The sequence below is a fragment of the Podarcis cretensis genome, assembly GCF_951804945.1.
Source record: "Podarcis cretensis genome assembly, chromosome: 10".
Taxonomy (NCBI): Eukaryota; Metazoa; Chordata; class Lepidosauria; order Squamata; family Lacertidae; genus Podarcis; species Podarcis cretensis.
In genome coordinates, this window is record NC_137179.1 from 75,206,401 (window position 1) to 75,227,306 (window position 20,906).

General features: G+C 43.6%; 1 protein-coding gene across 2 annotated transcripts in view; it reads left to right on the forward strand.

The window, feature by feature from the left end:
• The window catches only part of GRM3 (glutamate metabotropic receptor 3), a 145,814-nt gene that overhangs the window by 55,031 nt on the left and 69,877 nt on the right, over positions 1–20,906 (forward strand). The gene's annotated exons all lie outside the window — the stretch shown is intronic.

Consider the following 20,906-nt stretch of genomic DNA (forward strand, 5'->3'; position numbering starts at 1 on the left):
GGTGCATTTGGAATAGAGAAGATGTTGTGGTTAAGGATTGCTGAGCAAGGGGGTGGGCTGGATGTCCCCAAGACCCCTCCAAGACTCTAATCCTCTATGATGGACTTCATGTTCTGGGCCAAGTGTGGTTTGACTCTGGATTCGCATGCCTGGATGGTTAGCGTTGGTCTGCTCCTCCCGGGAAGTCTTCGAACTTCGTATGCAGGGGATGGGCAAGTGGGAAAGGGTTTGCAGCAGGGACCTGGCACCCCTGCAGTGGGGAAGAGAGCAGAGAAGCAGGGGCTGGAAATCCGGCTTGTTTTATTTCTTGGGTGTAAACGGGAGCCTTCAAAAGATGTAGCAGGTGTGAGCCCTCTTGTTCTCTCTTGACCTCTTCCTGCATGCCCCAAATAAAAAAGAGAGCGAGGAGAGAGAAATTTGAGAGAAGCAAATGGCATGATGAGACTTGCAGCCAAGAGGGCTTTACTTGTTTGTTGGTTGCATGAGGTTTTTGGCTCTTAAATCTGATGGCCAATGACAAACAGAATTTCCTCCTTAAAGGCAAAGCAAGAGTGAAGAGATTCAGAACACAGAATTGACCAGATATAGTGGTTAGAGATCTAAACATTTTGGGGACAATCTGCCAGGAGGTGCTGTGCAAGCCCCACTGAATGCTCCTGCAAAGCTCCCATTTATTTCCAGGAGACATGCATGAGAGAACTTCCTGTTAGGTTGAGCTGTCAGAGTGTGTTCATTATTTTATGTAAAAATGTCAGTCCTCAGACAGGGGGGCCAAAACAGAAGATCACCTTCGGTTCCTTGTTACCATTGTGATTCCATAGTCACCAATATTCTAGGGCAACCTACCCAAAGCACATTTGTTTAGTTATGAAACTATAGCCCAATCCTCATTTATATCTTTCTTTTCACTGTTTTCTCTGTTGGCAAGACCTTTCTCATTTTATACTCATTTTTGTATGTTTTGTGTATATGCATATTCTTTTTATGCTTGCTATAGAAGTTATCTTTGCCTTTGGAATGTGGGTCATATGTGTATTTTTAGCACTATACATAGTTTATGTCAGTTATTTTCCACACCTTTTAATTTACTGTGTGCATTTTAATTTCAAGTCTATTTGCTTAATAATTTTACTGTTTGTACCAATTTCAGAGGAATGGGGTGGAATCCAGGACTTAGCTTTAAAATGTATTTATCTAAGAAAAGCAATTGTAGCTCTGTGTTTTTTTAATCTTTAAGAAATGCCATTAACTGATTTGGTAGGGAAGTGATCGAATTTTAGTTTTAAAATACCTTTCTTGGCAGAATGTAAAGTCAAACAGCCTAAGGACACTGACTTAGCCTGAATTTCCACTCATACAATCCCTTGGTTGGTTAAATATTCATGAAAACAATTTGCAAGGTGTAGAAGTCACCTGATCAAATATATTGTCACAGAACAATGGCTGTACATTTTGAGGATATTCCCCCCTTTCTGCATGAATGATATTGCTTGCTGCTTGCATGTTTTGATCCAGGCAATCAGAATAAAACCATACTATTTATTTACTCTAGACGAAGCTGCAAGTGAACACATTTTTTAAAAAAAACACACAAAATCATGGTGCTTTAAAATATTTGAACATAATCTTTCAGTTGTAGGGCAGATCTGTGAATATGCATGAGAAACCTTATTGACCCATTAATTAGTGAGTGATCAGAGCCACAGAACTTCAGTGGTGGAAGGAGACACAGCTCAGCCTTTTGTACTTCTTTGTCCATAAATATTTTACCCCTGTATCATCCATTGTACCAACTATCCAAAAACTATCAATGTTTCTGTGATCAGCTGTTGTAGAGCCATAAGAACACAAACAATTTTTCTCAAATTCTGTACCATGGAGACTAAAATAACTTAATAGTATGAAAATAAAAAACTGCAGGTCTTTTAAGGTGCTACAAGACTCTTTGATGCTGCTGTTGCTGTTTTTTTAAAAATGGCATTTTAGGGGGTGCTATTTGCCAGCATATGTTCAAAATACATTACATAAAATGCAGCATTTTTAATAAATATCAGCGAGAAATCATCCTCCCAATACTGAGAACTGTGGTTCACATAGACATAGACATCAATTGACTACACTTGGTGGCTATCAGCTGATTACATGAGCTTATTGTTTCAAAATCAATTTATGTGGAGTGTGTTAGATTTGTGAACACATTTTCACACATGCTGGTCTTCACCACATGTTACTTGCATTCTTCACTAGATGAATCTGCCATGAGAATCAGCTCAGACCCTATAGGGTACAGTAATATATAGCTAATGTTCGGTGCTGTGCTATCTTTGAACAGATTCAGCCCATTCTTAAACATATGTACTAAACCATGCTATCTTCAAAGCCGCTCCCTCCCAGGTAAGTGTGCATAGGGTGGGATTCAGTTTACTCAGAATAGACCTACTGAAATTAATGGACCTAACTTAGCCATGTGCTAAAATTTAGTTGAATTCCACCCACAGAACTGCAACTTCAGTGAAACAAAAACCTGAATTTGAGGGCTGCCAACTCTTCAGCCTTGCCTTTGATCACAGATTGATATGCAGAGCAGACATTAGCAAGTAATAATGTTTAGTTCTATGGTGTGAAGAGCTTCAGACTGTAGTTTTTCCACACATCAAGCTGCCACTCAAGGCACAGGAGCAGGTCAAGCTGATTATCCCCCCCCCCCTTTCCTGGTTAGTTTAGAACCCTAATAAATAATGTGGGGTTGGCCTTAGCTGAACCTATAATTTCCAGGTGCAAGTGTAGAAATAACGAGGGAGCAAAAGTGAGCATTGTGCTGAGAACCAGTTGCACGGAGCAAATGTTTCACACAGATATAATCAGTTAATCTGTGTTACAACTGTGACATCTTTTCCTCTAAAGAATAGGAAGGGGTCCATCCCAAGTGCAGAGAAACTTAAGCACCAGGTTGCCACCTTTCTTTCCGACAGAGGCTCTGTGCCTTAAAAGGGGGCATGGTCAGCTAAAACCCAACAAATGAAAGTTTTTTAAGGACATGGGGATCAGTGACTGAACTGAACCTCATGCATTTCTGCCTGCCATGTAGCTGGTAAAAGGAAAGAGCCTCCCATTAATAAATAGGGGCTCCAATTAACACAATAATCAAATTGAACACCGAAGGCTTTTGATAAGGCAAAAATAAAAATCTCTTGGGTTTTCAGATGTGTGAATGACTGTAAGCTGGCTAAACCATCACATCACCCTTAAGTCATGGGTGCTTGAGCTGAGTTTCCTGCGTTGCAGGGGCTTGGACTAGATGACCCTCGGGGTCTCTTCCAAATCTCTGATTCTAAGTGTTGCCTGCAAACCAGCTGTAAGATACAAGAATGAATTCTCCAGCTGAAGTTACCCCATTCCTAACACCCAAAGCTCCCCTGTGTCCAAATTATCACAGGCTATGTCAGTTAGAGCCACAGCTACAGAGTCTATCCCCCCCCCTATTTTTTTCTCTCAGCGACCGTTCCTTTGTACAATGAAAACATTTTCAAAACACATGGAAACAAGATGCTAATTCACGGCCTGGCTTAGTTCATCCTGCCATTTGCCCCAATCCCCAAACTTTAGCTCACTGAGAATAAATAACTTCTTACCTTTGATTTCCGGTGCAACCTAGTTATCATGACAAAGACTGCAGTCCTAACCCCATTTTCCTGGCAGTATACCCCACTGAATTCAATCGGACTTACTTCTGAGTAGACATGGTTCAGCTTGCACTGTCAGTTGACCTGAATTGTAGTTACCAAATCAACATAATAACTGCAAGCAAAACAAGGTGGAACTAACATTATGAAGCACTGTTAAATTGAAGGCCTGTCCTATGAAATGTAGTGTAATTTTAAACTGGGAGTGAGTAATTCAGTGGAAAACTATCTAGGAAAACAAAAATCATGGACAAATTACTATCATATTCTGGGTGACAGAGGACAAACCCAAAACGGGTATGCTAGATTGTGGGCTTTAACACACAAATGGAGAGCTGTTGCTAAATGCTGGGAGACTGTGCTTCCTCGCTCTCTTCTTAATCTAGCCCACATGGTTCCTTCTTTCTCATTTTCCCTTTCTTTGTCTAAGCAAGGTTCCAGCCCTGAAAGCACATGGACTGAGCAGCAAGAAACTAGAAGACCAGGACCAGGAAATAGACATAGCCTCTGTGCTTGGCACGTATCTCTACTCACAGGCATCTAGTGGTTCCCTGTATTTCATGAATCCTTCTTCCCAGACTATGACAAAATTATGAGAACCAGCATTCCAAATTCTGCAAAAGGAAACCCTCTGAAACGGGTTATGCAATGCAAAACCTGCATTGCACACCTGCAATCATGACATTTATTGTACAAATAGCTAATTGCCAAAAGTTTGTGAAGCAGGTATTGGTAAGCTCTGAAGAGGAGAGAGGGAGTCTTCTTCTCAAAGTAAAAATACAACTGAACATGCATAAGCCCTTATGGGGCCCAGCTTCACTTTGTCAAAAAAACAGTAGAGAGAGATTCTACTTTTTCTCTAAATGTTTCAAGTCATTTCAGTCATTTCAAATCTCTCCCCAGGATTTATTCACATTATTATTTTTTGGCTAGATATCAATATTGCACGTGTAAAATTTCATTCACATCTACAACTGTTACAAAGAGCTTCTTTCTTCCCAAGCCTTTCTTCCCATGCGCCAGCGCATGACTGCTGAAAAGAAGTGATACACTAGCAGCTGTGCTGGTGAGGCAGTATCACACAGCAGGATATTGTGGCAATTTTGAGCACAATGCTTATGGAATCACAGAGAGATATAGTTAGCATCAATATATCATGTTAAGTGATCCAAGTGGTTCCTTCCTTTTGGGGGGAAACCCAACAACACCAGTGAATTGGTGGGATCAGGCCACAAAGGTCCATTTCTGCTGATATGCAAAGACGATAAGGTTATAGCAGCACTGCAACCCACACAGCCATTAGGCAACAGAATGCATATTTCCTTTGGAGGAGGAAGGTGGATAATTACTGGGGAACATTCCAGAATTAAACACACAGTAATGCATTTAAACATTCCCAATCTCAGTAAATTGAATTGTTATACTTAACATCATCTGCAACGATTCACACGCACACACAAAAGGTTGAGCATCCAAATCTTGCGATTCTCAGCTGTGCAAGAGGTACCTTTCTGGCACTGCAAGGCAAGCTCTGGAGCACGAGACACTCAAGCATATGGAGGGTGTGCATCTGCCATAGGATGAAAAGGATGCAACCTGCAATTTTAAAGGAAAACATACCTGATAGGACAGTTCCAGGAAAACAATGAGCTACTTTTTATAGGAAAGTGAGTTAAGCTTCCTTGCATAGACCTGAAATCCCCCAGAAGAGAGCTGCAGAGCTTCACGCAATCTTTTCCTAACCCACCCCTCTTCTTCCCAAAAGTGATCTCATATTAATTGTGCAGTTTGACTGAACTCTGCTTTCCTAGGAGAGAAATTGAGACAGACTAGGGAATTTTATCTTGTTTGTAATATAAACTCAAATGCAATTGCAGCAGTTTTTAAGACTCGGCAAGCTGGTCAGGGGGAAAATATTATATTTTACCCCCGAGAAAACAAGAGGAGGATGAAGTTAGAAGAAACATAATCAGTCGAATACACATAATGATGAGATATATTTATTTGAAGTTTCCTTGTGAGGCTATTTAAATGACATTTACAGTGTCAATATGACTGTTTAGAAAAGGAAACTCACCTGTGCACTTTTGTTTTTTCTTGCATTGCAATCCCATTCCTATTTACTCAGAAGTAAGTCTTGCTGTGCGTAAAGGGGCTTATTTCCAGGTAAGTTAGTGCACAGAGGACTTAAGACTTAGTCACTGACATGATAAGATTGTTTTTCCTGCAATTGTAGGATTGAGGGGGCCAAAAGGGTCACCTAGGTCAGTTCTTTGCCCCCCTCCCCAGGCCTGTTCACTCACTGGTCTCCCTCTTCCTCTATAGATCCAGTCAATAACTAATTTTGTTGGAGTCACTATGTCAAGGGAGCAAGGGTTGGCAGCCTTATGCTTCATATCACATCACTCAGAACGACCCACCGCCAAATCAAAGGTCACAGATGTTGCTTAACTGCAGGCCAAATGCCATGGACTGCAGAAGCTGTAGTCAAACAGCACCCAAAGGCCCCAGACTGGGCACCACAAGCTCACACAATCAAACCCATGCAGCTTCATCTACTGGTACCCCAGTGGGGTCTTTGACTGTTTCATATTCCACACTCTCATGCCACTCTTTCTCTCCAAATGCTGTGGTCTTCTTGACTGCATAAATGCCATCCTGTCTCATCCCCTGGAGCAGGCAAGGTTTGTCACTCCTTGTGGGAATGTTCAGGGAGGCCGGAGAGGATATATTGTTTATTAATATCCTTCCTAACTTGCACTAGCAACAGCGGGTAGCTGGTTGCAAGCTTTGTTTAAGCTTCTCAATATAGTTTCCTGGTAAGATTCCTTATTTCCCTGTTAAAAGAATCTTATTATCCACAATCTTATTTAAGGTACAGTGGGACCTCAGGATGCGTACGGGATCCGTTCCGGAGCCCCGTTTGCATCCTGAACAGAACGTAAGACGCGATGGCGCGTCTGTGCATGTGCGGGTCATGTTTTGCCGCTTCCGCCCATGCACGTGACATCATTTTGAGCGTCTGTGCATGCGTGAAGGCAGACTTAGTTACAGAAGGCAGACTTAGTTACAGAAAAATACATGTGAGTCTATCCAATATGGAGATAGTCTCTTTGTCCTCTGTTGGCTGAAAGCATCTCTAGCTAAAAAGCTGCTTCAACAACGAGAGGAAGTTAAAAAGAAGGGAGAAGGGCTTTGTACCTTGTGCTTTTGTTACCTGCACAGGTAAGGTCACGCCCACCTCTGGTCACATGCAAAAGGAAGGATGCTCCAGCCTAGGAGGAAAAAGGAAGTTTTCGACTGGCTGGAACAAGCATTCCCTTTGCATGTCCATTCTAGGCAAACAAGAAATGTTGTACTTGAATGCCACTTATGTAGCACATTCCCCCACATTGACACTCAAGGTCGTATTCACTACAAATACCACAGAATGAGCCTGGGACACAATGGCTGTTTCCCCATGCTGGGGAAATAAAATTGCCCAGCCCCCTGAATTGCTTTGCAGATCCTCACCTTCACTGGCTGCAGGTCTTCAGTGATATAGACACAAGTCACTTGAAAACAAAACCCCACTAGAAGCAGCCATGTTTATCTTTTGGAGAATAATAAGTACAGCGGGTGGAGGACATGGATAGAGGAGGATTATATAGTCTGTTAATAACTCATTAGACAACCTAAAGCCAGTTAAATGTTTTAATCCATTTAATTTTTTTCAACCATTGCTCTCCCTTATCTCAGCTGCCAATAGCCATCCTTGCACACTACTTAACCAAATCTGTATGTTAATTAAGGAATTTACCTGTAATTCAAGGTTTAATTCTTTAGTCAATCCTTACTCAGGCAAAACATCAATGACAGCAATGAGGGGGAAGAACTCCAAGATCTAACACATTTTTTTCTCTTTTCATCTCAACACTGAGAAGTTAAAGCCCTTTTAGATGGATGAAGAATTCCTTCCTTTTCAGGATCTCCTGTGATGGATGTGCTTTCCCATTTACCCATCTATCCCACTTCATCTGATAAGTCAGCTTGCTACCACCACTAACTTTTCCTTCAGCCCTGAGAAAATGGAGAAATGCTCTAGCGTTGACTGCTATCATGAAGCAGCGATGCCCCGATGGACAAATATGTTCATTTCAATTTCTCTCAGTTTCCCATTTCTACCTGCACATTTCCACCACTTCAGTTTGTGATTGATTTTTTTAAAAAGACCACCTCCCGCAAAATTTGTCAGAATGAAACCACTTTCTCAAGAAGTGCTTTATAGGGGCAAATAGATCTTTACAAAAATAGATCCAAATTCTGTGTGGACTACACAGGGTGAAAAAAGCACAGTCTCCATTGATTCTCAAACAAATTGCATGTGTGCAGCCTGATTTTCTCCATCTGTATGGGGGTGGGTGCCTATTTGTATCTCCCACCAGCCCCTAGTTCCTTGTAATCTCAAATCAGAGGGGGAAAAATATTTTTCAACTAAGTTTTCTATCCCCTATGTGCTAACATCTACCATCTGGGACATAATCCTTCTCTGTTCTCCTCCACTATTCTTTGTTGAATCCCTCCTCTTTTGAAAGCCTTTATTTTATCTGAAATTTTGCTCCATCTTATTCCACCAGCCCACTCTTAAGAACAAATGCTATTGGGTGGTCCCTTCAACAACTATGACTAGAGGATGTTATTCTTGTTCCTTCAATCAATCCCAGAGTTAATTTCAGAAGAATTATATTTGGTGCCTAAGAAATCCAGCCTGCTTTTAATATATGGCACATGATTTGCTCTTGGGAGAAGAGGATTCACGAGATAAAGAGATGTGAGGATGAATATCAATGCCCTTCAAACACTGCATTGTTCCCTTGAATCTACTCGAAAGCCTTTGCATCTTGGTGTAAATCTGATTGCCCTGCCCTGCTTTTGTGGTCCCCTGCTCAGCCCGCCCTCCTCTGTAACCCAGCCTGGTTCTCCTGCAGAGACGGTCTATCTGTAGCATTCCATCTGCAATGCCTGCAGTGAATCACTCTATACACAGTTGTTCACACAAAACACAGGTGCAAGTGGGCTCTGCAAAGGTACAAAAACAAAGCTCTAGGGGAAAGGCCCAGGGGAGGGAGACTTAAAAATGGTCCAATGATGGCTGAGCATGCTCAGTGTGCATGAAATGGAAGGCAGCGGGGAAGGCGACTTGGAAGAGTGAGCAGGAGCACCCCACATACCAGCATTTTGCTGCAGGCCCCACTTGGAGAGGATATATTTAAATAGCAAGACAAACTGTCATGTGCCCCTGCCCTCCCTAAATTCCTAATACTGTACTGCTTACTAATTACTTGTGATATTATATGCAGCAAATGATGCTCGAAATTACTGTGAGCATTTACTTGTTAGAAAGAAAAGCCTAATGTGTAATGTTAATTACTGGAGTGGGTTGGAGGACTCCCCAGCCCCTTCAATAAAAGCATGAGATGATCCTGAAATTCAGACAACTCCTCCAGGGCTTCAAATGCTCCTATAAATCACAAAGCAATTCCGCACGGGGAGATTTTCAAGATTAGGGAATAAAAATGGTGTGACTCTTTTTTAAAAAATGTTAAAAGAGTTCAATGTAGTTAAAACAACATTGAAAACATATTTTTTTTTGTTCATGTGACATTTACAGTAAACCTTCTCTTAATTGTCTTTACAATAACTTGCATGAATAATAATAATAAAAACCAACATAGCTGTAACTAAAATGCAATATCCGCTTTTTAAAAAGAGGCAGGAAAATACTAAAAGTAAACCATTGGCTGTGCAGGTGGTGTTGTAAGGAAAGGTCTAGCTTCTTGCACTGTGGTCTCAGCTTCTTTGAGGAAGAACTTCTGGCAAGAGATGGGCTGCACTTCACAACGGCTGGCAAGAATGTGTTTGCTAAGAGTCTTGCAAACCTGATCAGGAGAGCTTTAAACTAAATCCTGAGGGGGGGGGGATATTACAGTGGTACCTCAAGTTACAAAGGCCTCAGGTTACAAACGCTTCAGGTTACAAACTCCACTAACCTGGAAGAGTTACCTCTAGTTGAGAACTTTGCCCCAGGATGAGAACAGAAATTGTGTGCCGGCGGCGCAGTGGCAGCAAGAGGCCCCATTAGTGAAAGCACACCTCTAGTTAAGAACAGTTTCAGGTTAAGAACGGACCTCCGGAACGAATTAAGTTCATAACTAGAGGTACCACTGTATAGACAACAGGGAAATACCTGGCACTGGGGGTAATATCTTCATTGATGCACAAGAAACTGAGGTGGTGCTACAGAAACCCGCTAAAGGGCAGGAAACTTCAGGAAGAAAATAGCTGGAGGGAATGACTCATAATTTCAGTTCTCTGTATTCTTGTCTTTATGCACAGAGCTTGGAAAACAAGCAGTTTGAATTTGAGCTCTTAATACAGGATGGCAAATATGACCTAATAGGCATTATTGAAACTTGGTGGAATGAGACTCATGACTGGAATGTAGGATTTGAGGGGTATAACCTGTTCAAAAGGAATAGACCAAACAGGAAGAGAGGAGCAGCAGCATTTTTTGTAAAGAATGTGTAACACTTGTGAAGAGATCCATGACCTGGAGCATGGAAAGCAGATTGAGAATATATGAGTAAAAATTGTAGGCGAGAGAAACAACAGTGACCTTACTGTAAGGGTCTGCTATAGACCACCAAGCCAGACTGAAGACTTGGATGATTCCTTACTACAGCAGATTATGAAACATTCAAAAAGGAGATATATAACAGTCATGGGAGACTTCAACTTCTCCAATATCTTTTGGAACTCAAACTCTGCCAGGATAGTAAGGTCTGACAAAATTTCATTTCCCAGAAGATGGAAGAAGCAACAAGGGGATCATCTATCTTGGACCTGGCCCTTATGAACAGGAAGGTACTGAATGATGAAGTGAAAGTACAGGGAACCTTGGGAGGAAGTGATCGTATTCTATTGGATTTCATTATACACAGGCAAGGGAAAGCTGAGAATAGTCTGGCATGCCCTCTGGACTTTAAGAAGGCTGATTTCATCTGCATCATCATATGCAGTGTTTCTCCATGGGACCTCCGTGAGGAAGGTGCAGAGGTTGGCAACATGAGAACAGTTCCCATTTATAGAGCTGGGCCTGATAGCATCACTAGCTGCTTTTAGGCACCATAATTTATTTTATCAAGTAAGAGGGAGGCGGGACGTCTCTGTCCACAAACAAGATATGATTTTCACCATCCTTGTTCATCCCCCCCACCCATAGCCCTCCTTTCTCTAAACTATACAGCTAGGTAGTCTTGATGTGTGAAATCTTTCTTTTAAGGTGGACAAAGGATGACCTTTTGTGTAATGCACATCTGCATGGTGGGGCATGCTTCTTTCCACTTTTCCATCAGGTACAGAAGATGAATCGCCCAAATATGTTGATTCCTGGCCTGAATGCATTCTCAGCCTCTCACACCCTAACACTTGTCTCAGTCCCCTGTGAGCAGTAGCTGGAAGCTTCATTAGTCATCACTGGTGAAACGGCTGTAGGAAGTGTGCCTTCAGGAAGGCTTTTGTTGAAAATATATATATATAATCTATCTATATCTATGTTATCTATCTATTATCTATCTATCTATCTATCTATCTATCTATCTATCTATCTATCTATCATCTATCTATCTATCTATCTATCTATCTCTCATCTATCACAAAATGCTCCTCAGATTTAAATCAGCACTGAACTTGGCACAGCTATGCTGCTGCATTTAGGCTGGATAATAGCAGAGGAAGCCTTCTCTGTGTTTGTTTGTTTTTGCAAACAGGGAATACACACAAAGCAAGACTCAAAACTAGATTTCTTTTTCATTCTAAAAAATCTTTGACTCATTTGCTTGTCCAGCTGCCTGCACATTTAGAAAACAACCAAATTTATGTCAGAAATACTACTGGGTCACCAATCCATTTTTGCTATAGCCACAGTATGGACACATCACACAGACTGACTGCTTGCCCTCTGTGCATTCCTTCCAACACAATTGAGGAAATAAAAGGAAGAGGTGCTTCGTATGCACATTGAATCCCTGCCATCTCCAGTTAGCTGCAAAAGCCATCTGAAAGCCCCCAGAACTGCTATCTCTCTCTGTTACTCTCCAGTATTGCTGGACGACAACTTCCAGCATCCCTGCCCATTGGCCACACTGGCTGGGGAGGGAGGGAGATGATACTATAGATGATACTGAGCTCAATGTACCAATGGTCTGACTCAAGGTAAGGAAGCTTGCTATGTTTTCCTTGCATGTGCTCAGCCAGCTTTGTTGTACCTCCCAGGTAGAGCAAGGATTGGGAACCACCAGCCTGCAGGCCAGTTTTGGCCCACCAGAGGGTCCAATTGGGCTCACAGGGTCATTTCCCCCACTGAGGAAATCAGCTGGTGTGCAGGGGACAGAGTTTAATTCTGCATTAGCTGCATGATCCTGTTCTCAGCAGGAAACAAAATTGTTCAGCCAAGGCACCGTGATTTAATTCCTACTCATCAGTGGGAATTAAAGTCCTGTGCAAAAGTGCCCTTTGAAAACTTCAAAAAGGCTTTTGCAAAGCCTTTAAGACTGCTTCTGCACTCCTGTTTGCTCAGATGGAAGTGTGGGGCTGTCTTAAAGCCTTTTGCAAGTCCCTCCCCCCTTTAAGTCTGATTCTGATCTCTGAGACTTAAAAGGGAAATGCAGGGACACTTGGAAAAGGCTTTGCACCTCTGCTCCAGTTTCCCTTTAATCCTCAGAGATCAAAATATGAGGGATTTTGTCAGGTGGGAGACCCTTTGCTCTGTGAGTGAGTACAGCAGTGGCTAGTGCAGGTGCCGTTTCCCATTGATGGTTGATGGATGGGCATGCCATCACCTTGCCTCCTTTTCTGCTCTGTTGGATGTTACACCACACCCTCTCAGCAGCCATTTTGTGACTGGCAACCACAACACTTTCTCAGAATTCCAACTGTGCCCACCCTGGACCAAGTGGCTGGGGACTCCTGCGGGGGGGTGGGGGTGGGGATTTACAGCCTGGCAGAAATATAAGTTTCAGCTGCAGGGCAGAAATCAGCATGCTGTATTTGGACTGGGGGGGCAGCAATGTCCTACAATTTAAGACAAGGGAAATGTAGCACAACCTCGCACTGCTGTTCCCAAGAAGCAGAAAGCTAACAGTATGTGTTATGTGCCATCATTGCTCCCCTTCCTCAGCCCATAGGATTGCCCATTTTTTCTTCTGGCAGGGCTCCAACATGACAAGCAATTTATTTATTGATTTTGACTGACAGGGAAAAAAGTTATCAATCCTTGCCAAGAGCAAGGTGGGGTGCAGGGAGGAGCCAGGAGAGGGTATTTCTGGCACAGTTTGCAGAGGTCAGAGTGGCAGACTGTAGCTGTAGAGACCCCGGTTCAAACCTTCTGTCGGCCATGACTGGGCCAGTCACCATCTCTTTTCCTAACCAACCTCACAGGGTTGCTGTAAGAGGTGGAGAAGAACCATGACATACACAACCTTGTGATTGTTGGAGGAAAGGCAGGATGTAAATGAAATAAACACAACAACAAATAAAATAATAGTATTGCCCTTTCCTAGACATAAAAAGGTAAAGGTAAAGGGACCCCTGATCATTAGGTCCAGTCGCGGACGACTCTGGGGTTGTGGCGCTCATCTCGCTTTACTGGCCGAGGAAGCCAGTGTACAGCTTCCGGGTCATGTGGCCAGCAGAACTAAGCCACTTCTGGCGAACCAGAGCAGCACACTGAAATGCCGTTTACCTTCCCGCCGGAGCGGTACCTATTTATCTACTTGCACTGCGTGCTTTCGAACTGCTAGGTGGGCAGCAGCAGGGACCGAGCAACGGGAGCTCACCCCATTGCGGGGATTCAAACTGCCGACCTTCTGATCAGCAAGCCCTAGGCTCTGTGGTTTAACCCATAGCACTACCCGTGTCCCTAGACATGCATTCCTAGACATGCCAGCCCATAAAAGGCCATTGTGTTTTATTTGCCACATAAATTTGTATGTCAGCTTTCCGGCAGCTATTCAAGGCAATGTACTGAAAATAAAAGTTAATATTACAACAGTGAAGCCTACTCGCCAAAAAATCAATATAGGGACACAGAACATCACAACAAAGCAACAGTAGAACAGGCTTAATTATGAGCAACTAAAACACCGCCTTTGACCATTGGACCCAGGGAGAGCCACCATGCTAGACATTTACCTTGATCTATTCCTGGATTTCACCAATAAAGACATCACAGAAACCTGGTGATGGATAGCAGTTGGCTTTCTCCAAAATTGTATTAGTGACTAAACCCAGTGAAATTGTGTCCTTTTGGTTGCATTTTAAATATCAAAAATCTTCTCCTGAAATGACTCCCTTGTTGTCTGTCACAGAGAATATAGGACCTTCAATAAACCAAAAGGTCTTGGCATTTGTCAGATGAAAAGGTGCTTTTCATACCGATTACTTTTCTGAATCAACAATCAATGTGCTTGCTGTCTCTGCTCGAAGAAATGTTGTTTTCAAGCTAGGAACATCAGCAAATATTATGTCTATTAATCATCCCTTGCACACCAATTTCACCTGATGGGTTTCTGACAAATAGCCCCCATCCAGCCATGTGCAAAACCCTGTTTGCAGACACAAATGTTGTACTTCACATATAGAATAGAATGACACACATCACCGAGTTGAATCTAGCCTGTTCTTCACACTTGACAAAACTATTTTTGGTCCATAAGCTGTTTTTCTTTGGAGGAAACTCAAATCAGGTAGAACAAAATGCACTTTGCAAATTTAGCTACACAGGGAGACAGATTTGTTAAGAATTCTGTATAACACCTTGGTAGGTTTATAGATAGCTGGAGAAACTGATAGATCCTTGTGGATCTGTTCCCTACACAGCTGATTTTCACTACAGACATTACACTGAAATGGGTAATGGAACGCCTAGTATGGAAATTAGTCCAAACCGTGAAAAACTGTAATTTTAAGGCAGGGGTCCCCAATGTTTTGGGGACTGGGGGCACATAAGGAAATCTAAGAAAATCTCATGGATACCACAAAATACTACTAGGGTGCACTGCCCCCAAGATTCACCTTGTATCTGGGCATTTTTTAAAAATCCTGATTAGTTTCCAGGTCACTTTGTGCTCTCTCCACTTTGATAGGGATACACTGTTGGCTACAGGGGTAGTTGGATGTGTAGAATATAAAGAAATTCCATGGGGTTTAAGCAGAGAGCAAAGAAATGGGATGGGCAGATGGATTTAAAAACATTTTACACATTGCTGCTGCCTTTGTGAATGTTACTGGGATCTGTTCAATAGATCACTGTCTAATATGGATTAATTATCTATGTGACTGACTAGTAAATAATAAGAATTAAAATTAATAATTAAAAGTCTGCCATCAAACTCTGATTTCCTTTATGTTTTGCAATGCCCATGGTGGGTGCATGGAGGTTTTGTAATCAATTTATTATTGACAAATATGTAGCTAGTGCCGATGGAAAGCAAGCATATTATTATTATTATTATTAATTATTATTATTATTATTATTTTCTTATACCCCGCCCATCTGACTGGATTGCCCCAGCCACTCTGAGCTTTCCCCCTCCAACAGAATATAAACAGCACAAAAAAGTCTAACATTAACAACTTACTGATACAGGGCTGCCTTCAAATGTCTTCAGAAAGCCGTCGAATTGTTTATCTCTTTGACATCTGAAGGGAGGGTGTTCCACGGGGGGGGGGGGTGCCACTGCTGAGAAGGCCCTCTGCCTCATTCTTTGTAACTTCACTCCTTGCAGTGAGGGAACCACCAGAAGGAGGCCCTCAGAGGAGGACTTCAGTCTGTGGGATGAACAATGGGGGTAGAGATGCTCCTTCAGGTATGCAGCACAGGTCCTAAAGCAGAGTCAAGGAGGCAGCCAAGAATCTGAGCAGCCTGCTTTTGCCAGCCAGAAAAACCTTAGCAACCTTTTGCAAAAAGTTCAAAAATTTCAAGACATCTCTGTCTTCTGTCCACATTAAAAACCATTCCTTTCAAATGCCACTCATCCAAGTGGGCATGACACAAAATTGATGGGTAGCTGGCTATATTTTAAAAAATATAACTATAGAATCTGCAATCATAATATTTCAACCCAATTAACCCAAACCAGTGAGGCCTGTGTGCTGAGGTGGATTGATGGGAGCATTTCAACTCTCCCATCTCCTGAGCCGGCTGCCAGCCTCACGCTGTGATCACACAGCAAGGCCCCAGGAAACGCCTTCTCCCTCACTGCAGGCTCCTGAGGTAGGTGAGCCTGACGGGCGCACTGTGGCCCCACTGGCCAATGCTCACCCCGATGTGCCTGACAGGCCCAAACACCACTCTGGCTCCCATATTTGTCAGATATTTTCCAAAATCCATTTAGTTACCCGGACCAAATGCCAATTAGCCAGATTCTAACCAAGCCCCACTCCAGTCATGCAGGCAACACCCAACTGTATGAAGTAAGAGAAAAAGACATGGTCTGTCCCCTCAAAGACGGCAACTAGCAGAGCCTCTACTGTTCAGAGTAAAAACTGCTCCTTTCAAACCCCACGCAGCCCAGTGGGCATGAGACAAAATTCCTCTGACACCCACCCAATCTGTAGCTTGCCGTGGCTGGGGTGGGGGGCTGGGGTGGGGGGCAGGAGGGGGGAATAGTGGATAACTGTCACTAAGGTAGATGAGGAAGCTCAATAACTATTTTCGAAGTTGGCTAGGATGTGATCGTCAGTGAAAGGAAACTGACATGTGAGGCTTTTTCATGCACAAAACATCAGGTTTTTATGATGTTTATTATTTTATGATGATTATTATTCAGATACATTTTTCAACCAGCTCCGATTACATCAAGTAGAAGCCTTTTAAGCCAGGGTCAACATATGAACTGCGCCCCTCTTCTAACTGCCATCTCACATCCTGCAGCTCCTCTGATTTCCTTGGAGGTCTTCCATCCGTGCTCTGACCAAATTCAAATTTTCCAAAATATGACATGGACCACAGTGCAAAACAATAAATCACAGCAGCATGGGGACAGGGCACTGCTGAGTTATTGCATTTAAACAGGACCGCTGCCAGATACAGCTATAACCTTCCACAGATCATTTAAGAAACAGAGCATCCCTAAATACTCAAAAGATGTTTCTGCATCCTAAACTGGCTTCTGTACAGAGGGAGAGGGCAACTGGAAGCACAGTGGTCAACTGCTTACTGGCTGTACTGCTCTGCCTTAACAGCCACTTGTTCTGCAAGCATTAGCAGGCAATTATCGTGGCATGAAAAGTCTCGCCTGCCGCTGTCCACAGTTCAGAGGCATTGTTTGAGGCATGGCGACAATCATGTTGCTTTTTCCAAAATCCACTCAGCCACCCAGACCAAATGCCAGTTAGCCTGATTCTAACCAAACACCACTCCAGTGCTGGCCACCAGTGTGCTGGCCACCCTGGCTAGCAGAATGATTGCCACTTCTTTTCTTTTGTACTTGGTCTGCATCTGTGCCATTAACAAAATTGCACCACACGTAATTCAAGCAAATTCTATGATTCTGTGAAATTGAGTTGTTGTGAAGTAGAGGCAAGTGATGGCTAAGGCTTCACCCGTTACCTTTCTGGCGACAGATGGCAGCTTAAGGTACAAAATCAGTAAGAATGATAGCATTCCTTTGATGTGGTGCAGTATGAGAGCTTGCAGCTGCCATTCCCCCCTCTCCCTCCACCCCCAAGATATCTGGCAACATAGAAGAGTTATTCATGAAAACATTAGGATAATAACACTTAAGAGCCCTCAACTTGCAAGTGCTTAAACACGAGTGAATTAAAAAAGAAAAATCCTTCTGAAAAGCTGTAATAGAAAGTTCATAATAGTCTTGACAATATAATTTGAGGCCAAGTAGAACAACATGGGGGGGGGGAATGCATGCTCAAAGCTAATTTAAAGCAGCAAATTTCATAATTTCATGGCATTCTCTCTGGCTTGCAATTCTGTTTAAAGTGCAATTCATATGGTTAGCTAAGTAAGACTTGGGACGGAATATATGGGTAGCATACAGCTACATGTCTTTGCATCCACTGTTATACAATGTATGAATGGAAGTATATTTAATTTATAAGGAGCTGAGCAGTTAAGGAAAGGATCCAGGCAAGCAGGCAGGTCAAGTAGCTGGGACAGAAAGCAAGTTGGTTTCTGTCCCTCAGAGAGGGCCCCACCGGGGCTCCTTTGGGCTCCTAAAGCAGTAAGAGCCACAAACCAAAAGGGTGCTGTCCATCTGGCCGTCATTGGCATGGGATTGGCTTTCTGTGGTCACGTGGTTTCCAGGACCAGGAGTATTATGAGAAGAGGTGCTGGTGTCCCAGCTAAGGTCTGTGGTTTCATCCTGCAAGCAGCAGCCAGAGGGGGCAAGGGACTTCCAGGAATCCCAGTTCAGACCCACTGCAACTGGCACTAGAGATGTTGCAAGGAATCAAACAGTTATGCACACAAATGCTCAGTGCTTCATGAATAGGGTCGGGGTCCGCTTGTCTCAAACCTCGTGTGCCCACTTCTGCTACCACCTCCACCACCCTTCCCCTGCCCACCCGAGGGCTCATAAGCCTCATCTGGGGCAGGAGAAGAGGACATGGTGGCAGCAGAGGCAAATGTTTGGCGTGTCCGTTCTTGCATAGGGAAGGAACTCAGTCTGCCCATCACAGTATCTCTAGCAGTAGAGCAACACTGTTGAGTTGTGCTTTCCTCAACTACTGACAGAAAATGTTTTCTAAATTGTTTGGACTGCCAAAAGCAAAAGTGATGCTATGAAAAGCCCCATTTTGTTCAGTGTAGTTCCACCAGTGCTTTAAAGACCAGTGTTCCTGATTCCATAAAATTATTAGACATCAGTTTGTTGCTACGACCATTGTTCCTGCCAGTTAAACAGCCTGATGTAGGTGATAGTAAAATGCATCATCTCTCCTAGATGTCTCCGCGCCCTCTGACTTTAATTATGTTGCATGTTGCTTATTACAATGATCACACTAGACCTGATAGCTGCTTAAGGGTCACATGCAACATCGCATGCATCATTCATAAATAGTTACACCAGAACTAGCTCACCTGAGGATGAATGACGACGCCAAAAGTCACAGCCTGCTCTGCTGGCCTTACATGGACGCAGCTTGACTGAAATCAGGGGATTTCCAACTTTGTTACAGGGGGCGTCTCCATGAATTGTGACAGGAACTGTCTCATAAAGAATAAGCCTGGCAAGAGCTGGTGGTGGCTGCCAGTTAGCTTCAAGAGAAGAGAAGAGCAGAGCAGACCACCTGAACAGAGTTGGTGAGTCACTGAAGATTGTCGAAGAGTCAAGAACGTCTGTGCTTGGCCCTGTACTTCACTTATTTTCTTTCCCGATGGAGATTGAAGCCATTTTGACCATGGTCAAATAGGCTAACAAGGCCTTGGTGTAGGATCCATGGTTTTCATCATACTGTGCTGTTCTTATGGCCAGCACGGAAGAAAAAACTGTGATTTCCTTGTTTCTTCCTATTGACTCCAGATGCACAACCACTGCATTTTAAGGACTACTGTGATTAAAATATAAGTTCTGAATGCACTTAGATTTCTAGCACAAAAAAAGTATGCTAAGTGGTCCCTTAACAACTTCCAAGTGCTCCATTTGGGGCAGGGAGAAACTTCACAATAATCACCAAAACATCACATGGTTTTTTTAAAAAAAGAAAGGAAAGGAAACAACTTGAGAGGTGTTTTTGACCAGCATATTCACTGCAGACAGAGGCCCAGCTGAGGGCCAGCAACAAGGACTAGGCTGGCTGGGCACTTGCGAAGGACATAGGGCCGGTCCAACCGTGAGACACCGTGAAGCAGTTTGCCTTGGACAGCTGGCTGGGGACAGCTGGGAGGAGCAGCAGATCCGGGCCCCAAGGAGCACAGTGCCCACAGCCCCCCCCCCATCATCTGCTCCTCTCCAGCCTCCTTTTTGACCCCCCACCACCTTCAGCACCCCCCAGTGCTTCCCTGCACCCCCCTGAGTCACCTCATGCAGTGGAGGACGAGAAAGAGGTGGAGCCCCATTTTCTGTTTTGCCCCAAGTGGCAAAACATTCTGGGCTGACTGACAAGACTTGGTCAGGCTTGATGGCTCACTTGTCCCCTAGTAAATGGTGTAAGGGGGAGTGAATGCCATGCCCCGCCAGCTCCCTGGCTCTCCAAGCAGCAAACAGCCAGGCCCTAACCAGGGTGAGGAAGAGAAGCAGCAGCCAGCAATAGCAGCTGTGAGAAAGCAGCCCCACGGACAGAGGGGGTAGTGGGCCCAGGGAGGATGTCTAACCCCAGCCCTTCCTAAAACATGACCCAGTCAACACTTTGTACCTATCGTCACTCCAAAAGAGAGGCGTCCCTGAGGAAGACGACCATGTGCTGGAGGGGTCCACTAGACCACTAGAGTGTTGGACTAGTGCCATGAGGCTCACTGAGCGGCCTGAGGCCAGGAACGGCCTCTCAGCCTAACGTACCACACAGGGTCTTTTTTTTAAGTGGATAAAATGAGGGGGAGAAGCAGGTATGTCCGCTGGAGCTCCGTGAAGAAAAGGTGGAAGGTCTTAGTAAATAAAATATAAAATAAAAACCACAGCTGGTCATGAGAATGGGCTTTGGCGGAATTGTATTATAGCCATTCCCAATACCATCTTTAAATCCTGAGATATGCTTTCCAACCCTGGAATTCAGAACAGAGGTCATTTGAGTCTCAATCAACAGCCCAACCTTTTTGCAGGCTGCAGTCCTCTGTCCTGATGGGAAGATCTGCCTGGCCTCACCCTTGGTCCTCACAAGATATTTTCGGTGGGCTGTTCATGATACGCAGCGGGAGGGAAGATGAAAGCTAAGGATACAGAGGAACCAGTAAGATTCTTTCCCCCTACAAAATGATTTCCCACAAGCTGTGTCAACTATCTCTAATCAAACAACTGCTCCAGAAGGTCAACAATTTTCTCTTTGGCAGGGGGCAGGAAGCAAAGCCAGTCACCTGCGGCTTTGCAGTCTTGGGAATCTCAGCAATGAGCCAAGAGAGATGGGCTTTGCATCTAAATGTTCATCACACAAGAATGTCCCCCAAAGAAGAAAACACCCACACCCTTTTATATGCAGCAGACTGGGTGGATGAGTTGATCTACCAAGAAATCT